At 37.5% G+C, this 12,665-nt stretch overlaps 1 pseudogene; it reads right to left on the reverse strand.

The window, feature by feature from the left end:
- Positions 1-501: 501 nt before the first annotated feature.
- LOC138429938 (small ribosomal subunit protein uS2B-like) lies at positions 502-1,364 on the reverse strand (annotated as a pseudogene).
- Positions 1,365-12,665: the final 11,301 nt, after the last annotated feature.

The raw sequence follows: 12,665 nt of genomic DNA on the forward strand, positions 1-12,665 counted from the left end.
ACAGTCCCAGAAATGTCCTGTCTGTATCCTTCATCCCGACAGTTCTCTCTCCTCAGACAGCTGTGTCCTGGCTCCACTGGACCAACTTGAAGGTTTTAAGAATGCCTCTTCTTGCCTTTGTTCCCCCAAGGGTGATAGCTGTGCCTGTATTCCCTCTGGTTCCCTGATTTTCAGCCCGCCAACACCAATTTAACCATTTCCTAATAGTGAATTATTTTTACTAAACCTCCCTGTATTTTTTTTTTACTAGATGCTGGACATATACAGTTTATTGGCATTAATTATGCTATGAAGTCACCATAAACACTGAACTAGTGACTACTGAGCCATTGCTCCTAGGAGAAATACTGTTACTGTGAGTCTGTGGTCACAATATTTCCACTATGATCAATATTTGCTTCTTGTTTTACGTGTGCTTCTGTTAAAAGCATCTTACTTGATATATTCTCTTTTTTTTTACAACTGTTCATCTTCTGTCAACCCAATTTCCATTTTAAGAGTTTAAGGAAGAACAGTTTCTCCCCATTCCGTGGCCCGAGCAGTGTGAGCTGCAGAGCAGCGGGCAGCAGCAGGCTGAGCACTCCATTCTTCAGTGGGGAACTGCTGAACAGGCACGGAAGGGACCGGCACACCTTGCGACCAGTCCAGTACCTCAGGTTGAGGAGAAGTGAACTCTGGAGCTGAAGTAGTCCATTTACCCTGAAACCCCTCCTCAGTCACACCTTCTCAGCTGCCGCCTGCTCTTCCTTTTCAATCTCTTCAGGATATCTGTCGATATCTCTTCAGGATATCATGCAGAGATGAAGCGTGACTTTCCATGAGTGTTCCACGCATGTGCTGAACTTCCCAGTTGGGCATCCACTGCACTCGACCCACTAAGTGAGCTCCCTTGTTGTTGCATGGGATGGCAATATCCACAGTGGAGAATCTGTCTTACACAGAGCAATGGTAGGCAGGTTAACATAGGCTTCTGTGAGAGGCTGGTGGTCAGCCCTGGGGTCAGTAAACACCAGAAATCATGGCTCCCAGAACACTGCATGTATCTGGTTAGCGAAGGCTCCAGGAGTGAAGCAGCCAACAATAGAAGTGGCAGCAGAGGCAGCAGCGGCAAAGTTCAACAAAGCTCGCTGGCCAGTGTTCCTAGAGAATATGACACCAGCATCAGCTGGGTTTTTCAATCGCAACAATGAACAAGCTGCCAACAGAATCTTCTCCCAGGCTCTCTTCAGATTTATGATTTAGATGCCATCATTTTTGTAGATGTACTGTTCCGTGTGGAAGTCAAGGTTGGTGCCACCTAAGTGGGTTCCTACTGCAAGGAATTTGAGGACATTCTCCTCCTTCATTTGCAGAATGAAATCCATTTGAATTCTTGACCAGTAGCCCTATAACTCATATCTGAAAAAGCTTATGTAACACAAATATCTTCTCCATAAAACACATCACAGACTCCTTGCACTTAAGAACACTAGAGAGCGCTTGAACACTATACATATGTGAGAGTCATTTTAGATAGTGAAATCACTATCAAAAGGCACAAAATTGGGACTTCCCTGGTAGTCGGGGGATTAAGAGTCTGCCTTCCAAAGGAGAGTACGCAGGTCCAATAACTGGTCAAAGAACTAAGATCCCACAAACTGCAAAACAAATAAGCCAGCATGGCAGAACTAGAGAACCTGAAGGCCACAAGAAACATGCCCTGTGACGCAACTAAGATCTGACACACACAAATAAATAGGCAAATATTTTTTAAAGCTGTGGGAATGTGTAATAGTAAGGCTTTTTAATATGTATTGATATCTGTTTTCCAGTAGTCATATATGGATGTGAGTGTTGGACTGTAAAGAAGACTGAGCACCAAAGAATTGATGCTTTTGAACTGTGGCATTGGAGAAGACTCCTGAAAGTCCCTTGGACTGCAAGGAAATCAAACCAGTCAATCCTAAAGGAAATTAATCCTGAATATTCATTGGAAGGGTTGATGCTAAAGCTGAAGCTCCAATATTTTGGCCTCCTGATGCCAAGGACTGACTCATTAGAAAAGACCCTGATGCTGGGAAGGATCAAAGGCAGGAGGAGAAGAGGACAACAGAGGATGAGACAGCTGGATGGCATCACCGACTTGATGGACAGGAGTTTGAGAAAGCTCTGGGAGTTGGTGATGGACAGGCAAATCTGGCGTGCTACAGTCCATAGGGTTGCAAAGAGTTGGACTAGACTGAGCTACTTAACTGACTGACTGACTGATTTCATATCTAGCAATCTCACAGAACTTTCCTTAGTTTTATATTTCTTGGTTGATTCCTATGTCATCTACAAATGATAACAGTGCTCCTTTTATATTCTGCTCTCTGTTCCCTCAGATATACCAGCCTGGGCCACTCTGAACTTGGCTCAGACAAACATTTTCTTTGACAAGTCTTACCTAATTGCCTGGCCTCTTATACAACCATCAATCCTTGTTCCCCAACTAATTAAATGCCAAGTTAAATGTACCAACCCCATGCTTCTTTCTATATACCTCTGTTATAGAACTTAGCATATCAAAATTATGTGTTCACATGTTTCTCCACAAAAGAAATGAACTCTACCATATCTTACCCATGCTTATCCACCTAGGACCAAGCATGGTATGTAACACATAATATTCACTCAATGAAAGGTCGATAAGTAAATGAATAAATGTAATAGGCCAAAGTATTGCACACTGCTCACTCAGCACTTGGAGAGAACAAATAAATATAAATATAATCACTTAAGTGACTCATGCTAAACAGCTTTCTTGGAGTCAATAAACATATGTCCAAAATCCCCAAAATTATACAATATAAGAATAAAGCTTAATTGTGCTTCCTTTATTTTTCAGTTAGTATTTTAAGTTATGATGCCTAAGAACTGAGCATATTCACAGATTACAAAAAAATATTAAATAAGCTTATAATTAATAGTACACTAATATATGCTTTTCCCTGCAAATTTCTAGGAAAGCTGTAATATTATAATGACAATAAAAATAAACTTACTTTACCAAAGATAACTTCCTCTGAGAAAGTTTTTTATAAGTTTGAGTTTTTAAAAAGAAGAAGAAAATAGGAATCTGAGATAATGCCTTCTTAAAACACCTTTTCCATAAAAATTTAAATTTTAAAGGTTAAATATAATTGTAGGAAAAAGTAGAGCCAGTTTGCCATTAACATAAAATGTAAATAACTTAAGCATTATTAGTCACAAAAATGAAGAGCTAAAACCAAGAATCTCAGCAGCTGTACAAAGATGGCTCTAGAGTTAAACAAACACTAATAGTGCTTCTAATAGTATTATCTAATAGTTAATGGGAATTTGTCAGACATTATCCTAGCACTTTATATATAATGTAATGCTCATATCTATAAATTATAATTTAAGTGTAACATAATGCTCACATTTATCAATTAGATACTGTTAGATTATTTCTTTTTTAGATGAGCTAGTCTAAGCTCAAAGGTATTTATTTTCCAGAGACAGAAAACTAATACATGGAGAGGTGGTCTGTCTGGTTCCACAGGTCCTCCATCAACCCCTATGCTTAAGTAAGCAAGCACCTCTATGCTGAGATCCAAGGCAAGTAGGTCAAGTACCTTTTCAATTACTTATCATAGTCTCCAAATTCCTGCCTTTAGGGGTTTTAAGATAGAACCTGAGGAAGACTGTGAAAATATTTAATGGAAGAAACGAATCCAAAAGACACTGAGCAGCAAAAGGGTCAGTAAACTGAGGAGACAGGAAGTATACAAGCCTAAAAGGAGGTCTCAAAAGGAGAAGACATGAAATGGAAAACACAAAATTGTAACAAATTAACATTTTTAAGCACCAGCAACTGCCTGTTTTACAGTTTCACCAAATTTGTCTATGCCTTTTTGACAATATGAGAAGATATTGGTAAGTATATACAAAATAATATTGTAAGCAAGGAACTGCTCCCTCATCTCAACTTCTAAAAAGATAACCTTCCATAGTACAAATGTGGAAAATAAACAGAATGAAATTATGGACTTTTAAGCAGTCTTTAAATAGTATCTTTACAACATACTTTTAATGACTTTTACAAAGTACTTTTATTCCATAATGGTAAGTCCAAAAAAGACCAAAGTTTCAAATTGTATAGATTATATTTTCTAAAATTTGTAAAAGTATGTGTAAGAAAAACCCCTTAAAGAAATATTGAGGGAGGACAATTTTAGAAGACAAAAAAAAAAAATTCTTTTATTTTCATCTTTACTTCGGGATTTCTAGGCCAAGCCCAGTAATTTGTCAATGCAGTTTTGGCAAAAACACTGGAGGGCACTCTATCAGCGAATAATAGGGTAAAAGTGAAAGTGAAAGTCGCTCAGTCCTGTCTGACTCTTTGCGACCCCATGGACTATACAGTCCATAGAATTCTCCAGGCCAGAATACTGGAGTGGGAAGCCTTTCCCTTCTCCAGGGGATCTTCCCAACTCAGGGATCGAATCCAGGTCTCCTGCATTGCATGGCGTAGTAGGGTAATTCTCCACTTTCCAAATTTTAACGTGAGTCCTGTATTAGAACCACCTGGTGGTCCAATGGTTAAGACTTCATGCTTGTAATGCAGAGAGCCCAGGTTCAGTTCTTGATCAGGGAACTAGATCCCACATGCCACAACTAAGAGTTTGCATGCCACAGCTAAAGATTTTGCATGCTGCAACTATGACCTGGCACAGCCAAATAAAGAATGTTTTAAAACACAGTTTAAAAATAAATAAAATAAAGAACCACCATGAGGGCTTATTAAAACAGGGCTTGCTGGATCCTACCCCTAGAGTTTCTGAATCAATAGATACTATAGTTCTGACAAGTTCCTAGGTGATGCCAATGCTGCTGGTCTGGGACTCACACTTAAAGAAACACTGTTTTAAATAATTACATATATGTATATATTTATATACATAATTTAATTAAAATGTAATTTATTTTACTTATTTTATTATAGTACTTTGGTTATTATTTTCTATTTAATTTACTATCCATAATTAATGTAATTAAACTTTGTGCTTTTTTATAAATCTCCATAGTTACATAGATTTATTAGGTATATGTGTTGTTGTGTGGTATTTTATTCCACACTAAAACAGGAAAAAGAGACTAGCTGTATATTTGATTGATAGAATAAAACAACAAATTTGGCTTAACTGTTACTCATGACTAACCAAAGCTGGTGAGAGTCTGCTTTCCAGAGAGAATGTTTCTTCCTCTGAAACTTTCTTATTCATTTCTAAATCTCATTTACAAAATAAACAGCTAGATAATAAGAAAAGCAGAAATCTGAAGGCAAGATATCTAATTTTTAAAAATAGAGTTTTAGGAGAAAATGAAAAGATAAAAGCATTCTCTGACCCTTTCCCTATTCCCTTCTCTTCCACCCCCCACAATAGTACCAGAAATTATTCTCCATAAAATTCTACCCACTTTAAGCCCTGTTTAAAAGAGAATCTCCATCACAGAATGACAATGATGATCATTCTACAGCATATGACAAATGAGAGCATATGTGCTGGTTAAAAAAAAAAAAGCAAAAACATTTACAGATCTATTAACTTATTTGCTAAATTAACCATTCTTTATGAGATTTGCCTACTCAGCAGCCTGCATTTTCAAAGTCCTATAGCAGTACACTTCTAAATATCCTAAAACAAAAACAATAAATAAAATGTTATTCTAGGCTTTTGAATACTATGTTCTGATTTAATTTCTACATGACTGGATTCAAAGAACATGATAGGAAGAAAGGACATTAATATCCTTTTGAGATTTTCTGATAAGAAAACTACAAACTGTATAAAGTGAAGCTCTAAAGGAATTGCATGGTCAGAATATAACAATCTGGCTTATTTCCATGGTGGCTGGTATATTAAGAACAAATTTTGAAGCCAGTATACCAGTTTATGTTCTAGAAAAAGTATCCATGTCTAGATTGGGCAGTCTTTGGGGATGATAAAAATGTTTTGGAACCAGAAAGCGGTGATAGTTGCACAACACTGGGAGAGTACTAAACGCTACTGAATTGTCCTCTTTAAAATGGCTAATTTGGGGGCTTTCTTGGTGACTCAGTGGTAAAGAATCTGACTGCCAATGCAGGAGACACGGGTTTGATTCCTGGTCCAGGAAGATCCCACATGCCGTGGAGCAACTGAGCCCATGCACCACTACTATTGAGCCTGTGCTCTAAAGCCCATGCTCACATCAAGAGAAGTGAGAAGCCCGGGCACCACAACCAAGAGCGCCCTCGTTCAGCACAACCAGAGCCTGCCCAGCAACAAAGACCCAACACAGCAAAAATAAAACACAGATAAAATGACTAATTCTTGTTTTGTCTTTTTCACCTCAGTAAAAAATAATAAAAGCAAAAACAAAAATCAGCAAGACAACTTTCACAATGTCCACATCCTTTTAAGATCCTTGCTCCTGACATTTTACAACAGGAAGAAAACTTTTAAAAAGAAAATATTACATTTCTTATGTATAAACCCAATGGCCAAAAAATCTTCAATGCTCTACTCCCAAAAGTATTGAGAGAGTCAATTACTAGGCAGGTTGATAAGAACTCTGGCGGTCCCCAAGGAGAGAGGGGTCTGGAATTCTCAAGGAGGAGGAAAGGACAAACTTTTTTTCCTCTACATTCCTTAGGATTATATAACAATAATGTATCCTGCTTGAGGACAGTTTCTGGGAGGAAAAAAAAAAAACCTTCTGGCTAATCTTGTTATCTTAAAATGTAAATTATGGGAGTGGGTCTAGTAACATCTTTACAACCTCCAGACATTCTTTCGATACACTATAATATTTTTCTGGGCTCCAAAATCACTGCAGATGGCGATTGCAGCCATGAAATTAAAAGACACTTACTTCTTGGAAGGAAAGTTATGACCAACCTAGACAGCATATTAAAAAGCAGAGACATTACTTTGTCAACAAAGTTCTGTCTAGTCAAGGCTATGGTTTTTCCAGTGGTCATGTATGGATGTGAGAGTTGGACTATAAAGAAAGCTGACCACCGAAGAATTGATGCTTTTGAACTGTGAGAGTCCCTTGGACTGCAAGGAGATCCAACCAGTCCATCCTAAAGGAGATCAGTCCTGGGTGTTCATTGGAAGGACTGATTGCTCAAGCTGAAACTCCAATACTTCGGCCACCTGATGCAAAGAGCTGACCCATTTGAAAAGACCCTGATGCTGGGAAAGATTGAGGGCAGGAGGAGAAGGAGACAACAGAGGATAAGATGGTTGGATGGCATCACCCATCAATGGACATGGGTTTGGGTGGACTCTGAGAGTTGGTGATGGACAGGGAAGCCTGGCATGCTCCAGTTCATGGGGTCACAAAGAGTCAGACACGACTGAGCGACTGAACTGAACTGAATAACTAATTAAGAGTATATAACTTCATTCCTAACACTAGTGAGGGGGTACTCTTTCTGCCCTCTTCTGATGTCTATGTCAGAAGCTTTCTCTATCCCTTTTATACTTTAATAAAACTATTACACAAAAGCTCTGAGCAATCAAGCCTCATCTCTGGCCCTGGATTGAATTCTTCTCTGAAGGCCAAGAATCCTGGCATCTTCTTGGTTCAGCAAAACCTTTCAGTATTTAATTTGATTGGTTTCCCCAACCCACCTGTTTCTTCATCTACTCTCCCCTCTCTCTTGGAGTGACAGTCCCACTCTGACTTCACACATGTTATCAGTAGTTCTAGAGAAATTTTCAAAAATTTCTAAGTAAAACTTTACACATACATCTGAATGGTACACAGTTTTAGAAAAGAAAGTGTCACAAAATCTCAAAAATCATAATTTTTACAATTATTGTTGACTTTATCTTTTGATGAGTAAAAACTTTGCGTTACTAATTTCACCCGAACTAAGAAGTCACTTTGTGTTCTAAGCACTTACTAATGATATAACTTCGAATTAAAAATGCACTATGTTTAGGGTTTAAAAAAAGACATAACCTTTCATTTCAGAGCCCATCAGTGACAGAATGGCTTTATTTCTTACTACATTATTTACAAATAATGAGCCAACAATACAAAAATGGGCAGCGGTTTTATAACTGAGATATTCTAATAGCGTATGAAATTAGATAAAATATTTTCCAATTTGCAATCTCACACAACATATTAGTTTCTCATTATCTTTTTATTTGTCCATATAACTCTATAAGACCTGACTATTAAAACTGTGCACTATAATTTATCAAGAAATGATTAAGAAATAGGTTAAAGATGGTAAACTGAGCACACCCTTATCTTCTCTTCCTCTCAAGAATTCATTAAAATTATACAGTTAAGCAAACAAGTCCAGCTCCTAAATGATCAGAGAGCAAACACACCAAACTTGGAACAGTGTTTATGGGAGAAATGCACAGAGATAGGAACAATAGCAGGTTCACAGTCCCATGTTGCCCAATACATAGCCAAAAAATGTAAATGGCTAGGTATGTGATATAGGTACTTGCCTGAAATGAAAATATAATAATGCTGCAGAAGTTGTAATGAATTACCCATGTACTTGTATTACATACATTTTATTTAAATTTTTAATTTAGGGACTTCCTTGGTGGTCCAGTGGCTAAGACTCCATTCTCTCAATGCAGGGACTGGGGTTCAATCCCTGGTGAGGGAACTAGATCTCACATGATGCAACTAAGAGTTCACAGTTCAGTTCAGTTCAGTTCAGTCTCTCAGTTGTGTCCACCTCTTTGCAACCCCATGAACCTCATGCCACAACTAAAAGGATCCTACAAGCTGCAAATGAAAAAACAAACAAACAAACAAAAACCCTGTATGCTGCAATGAAGATAGAAGATCCTACATGTTGCAAATAAAACCTATTACAGCCAACCAGATAAATAAATAAATACAGCAAAAATAAAATTTTAATTTAAAAATCAGTAAAGTTCTGTTTTGGAAAAGTTCAGATTAAAAAATAAAATGGCCCATAAAAATTTTCTTTGAAAAGTTGCTACTATACTTTCAGTTCAAAAGATTTTATTTTTCCTGAAAGAGTACCAGCTCAAATTATGATAAATCTATTTGAATGTGTCAAAGGCATTTCAAATACAACAGATATCTACAGTGGAATTCTCTATCACTCACTCATTCTCAACTTACTCTCCATTCCTAGATCATACCCACATCCCACCTCCATGCATTGATTCAACATTTAGAGAAGAAGATGTCCACAGTTTGGAGAAGGGCCACAAGGACTTATGATGGTATATATTCTCTTCTATTGCTCAAAACAATTCAATTCTTGCCCTAAACTTTTGCTTTCTACTCACCTTCTCCAAGCTAGACTTCAACAGTATGTGAACCATGAACTTCCAGATGTTACAGCTGGATTTAGAAAAGGCAGAGGAACCAGAGATCAAATTGCCAGCACCCATTGGATCATAGAAAAAGCAAGAGAGTTCCAGAAAAATATCTACTTCTGCTTCATTGACTATGCTAAAGCCTTTGACTGTGTGGATCACAACACTGTGGAAAATTCTTAAAGAGATAGGAATACCAGACCACCTTACCTGCCTCCTGAGAAATCTGTATGCAGGTTAAGAAGCACAGTTAGAATCAGTCAAAGAAAAACAACATGGCTCCGAATTGGAAAAGGAGTATGTCAAGGCTGTATATTGTCACCTTGCTTATTTAACTTATGTGCAGAGTGCAACATGAAAAATGCCAGGCTTGGTAAAGCACAAGTTGGAATCAAGATTGCCGGGAGAAATATCAATAACCTCAGATATGCAAATGACACCACCCTCATGGAAGAAAGTGAAGAGGAACCAAAAAGTTTCTTGACGAAGGTGAAAGAGGAGAGTCAAAAAGCTGGCTTAAAACTCAACATGTATAATATCATGTATGAAATGAATTGCTAGTCCAGGTTCGATGCATGATACTGGATGCTTGGGGCTGGTGCACTGGGACAACCCAGAGGGATAGTACGGGGAAGGAGGAGGGAGGGGGTTCAGGATGGGGAACACGTGTATACCTGTGGCAGATTCATGTTGATGTATGGCAAAACCAATACAATATTGTAAAGTAATTAACCTCCAATTAAAATAAATAAACTTATATTAAAAAAACTCAACATTCACAAAAACGAAGATCATGGCATCCGATCCCATTACTTCATGGCAAGTAGATGCGAAAACAGTGGAAACAGTGACAGAATTTATTTTCTTGGGCTCCAGAATTACTGCAGATGGTAACTGCAGCCATGAAATTAAAAGACGCTTGCTCCTTGAAAGAAAAGCTATGACCAACCTAGGCAGCATATTAAGAAGCAGAGCTATTACTTTACTGACAATGGTCTGTCTAGTCAAAGCTATGGTTTTTCCAGAGTCATGTATAGATGTGAGAGTTGGACTATAAAGAAGACTAAGTGCTGAAGAATCAATGCTTTTGAACAGTGGTGTTGGAGAAGCCTCTTGAGAGTCCCTTGGACTGCAAAGAGATCAAACCAGTCCATCCTAAAGGAAATCAGTCCTGAACATTCATTGGAAGGACTGATGTTGAAGCTGAAGCTCCAATACTTTGGCCACGTGATGCATAGAACTAATTCACTGGAAAAGACCCTGATGCTGGGAAAGACTGAAGGCAGGAGGAGAAGGGGATAACAGAATATAAGATGGATGGATGGCATCACCGACTCAATGGACATGAGTTTAAGCAAGCTCCAGGAGTTGGTAATCGACAGGCATGTCTGGCTTGCTGCTGTCCATGGGGTCGCAAAGAGTTGGACACGACTGAGCGACTGAACTGAACTGACTCAGCACTCAGCAAAGGAAGATCGGACCCACCTTCCTTGGAAAGTATCTAACTGAACACATCTTCCTTAGGTAATAGTTTAGCAACATCTTTCATTGTTGGAGCATGTTGCCCACAAATATCCCATTATTAGCACCCTCCCCACCCCCATCATTCCAAGCGTTTTAGTGCTTCCTGTCATATTTACTTTTTTTCCTGAGAGACATTCAGGAAAACACCATTTTCTCCATTCCATTACATTGCCACTGACGTTTTAGTAACACTTATAAGTGACCATTTGGGGGAGCTTCCTGGTGGCCAGAACCTAAATTTGATGCTGCCCTTTAAACAACACAAAAGAACAAGCCACGGTCCGTACCCTTCAAAGTTTCCCTTTCCATTAAAAGGCTGCAACTGGACCATTAAGAAGGAGACAGCTTTTCAGAAAACACTTACCCTCCACCAGGAAATTTATTTTGTCTCATAACAAAATAAAAACACACTGGGATAGTTTTTATTATGTCCAACTCAAACTCTTCCAGAAGCAGTGTCAGTTCCTTCTATCAACTATGTAAAACCCACTTATGGACTTGAGCCTTATTAAATAACTCTTTCCCTTTCTCTTTTTCTAGCCAATTAAAATTCCTTTAACCTGTGTTCAAATATTAATTCTACATTTTAATTAATTCAAATTAATTGTCCTTTTTTTAAAAAAACAATGAACTTAAGAACTGTGTGAAGATGGACTATGACTATGGTCAAAATCAGTGTGTCATTGGGACTGAAACATTAACAATCATATAATACATTCTGAATCTGGAAGTGAAAGTTGAAAAATCTCCTGTTTCTGGGATTCAAATCAAACAGAAAAAAATTTATTGAGTGCTTACCCAAGACAAGCATCCAGTAAAGACAAATATGAAGAAATAAAAGATTCAAAAACATATCTGATCCTGAAAAAGTGAATAATTTAACAGAAGAAAATAATATGGCTTTACCTATCACAAAAGGGATAATTCACATAACAGTCAATTAATCAAAACAAGGAGAAACTATTTATTGCTTATTATCAAAATATAAGAGAATAATCAGACTGGGCATAAGAAAGTCAAGAGTGCAGGGAAACAGATAGCAAGACACTTCCAGTGTGTACGCAAATTGGGAAAACAACTCTAAAGGACAATTTGGCAACAAGTACCAACATCCTTTTTAAAATACATACTTTTAATCAGAAATTGCATATCTAGGGATTTTTCCCAAAGAAATAACCTGTCAAGTATTTAAAGACATATGTACTACAAGGAAGAAAGCAACACAGTTTGTAACCATGAATAATTACAAATAATCTAAATGCCCTACAATATGGATGTGAACGTGATGACATAGCTGGCTAACCACCAGCATGGAAATATCTTTAAGATAGGATAAATGGGAAGCTTTATTAACAATACAAAGTATTTTTCTGAATAATATATACCATTGTTTTTAAAGACAAGTAATGTCCCCACAAAAAAAATAAAATAAAAATAAAGACAAGCAATGTCCCCACACACTCTAGTATAAAAGGCTTAGAGCAAGGCCCAGAAACGTGAATTTTCAATATTCCCCCTCCCTGCACACGCACACACACACACAACTGACCTGGGTAATCCTGGCACAAGTGTTCTATAGAGGACCCTTTGAAACATGGTGTATGAACATACCTCAAATTTGAGAGTGAGTATATATGATAAAATATATATACATGATATATGATATATGATAAATGATATGATATGATATATGATAAAAATATATACATGATAAAATAAAGTACAGTCTGGAAGTGATGTTTAATTGGAAGATTGAGAGATAAAAGAATAAGAAAATGA

Source organism: Ovis canadensis, chromosome 25, assembly GCF_042477335.2.
Source record: "Ovis canadensis isolate MfBH-ARS-UI-01 breed Bighorn chromosome 25, ARS-UI_OviCan_v2, whole genome shotgun sequence".
NCBI lineage: Eukaryota > Metazoa > Chordata > Mammalia > Artiodactyla > Bovidae > Ovis > Ovis canadensis.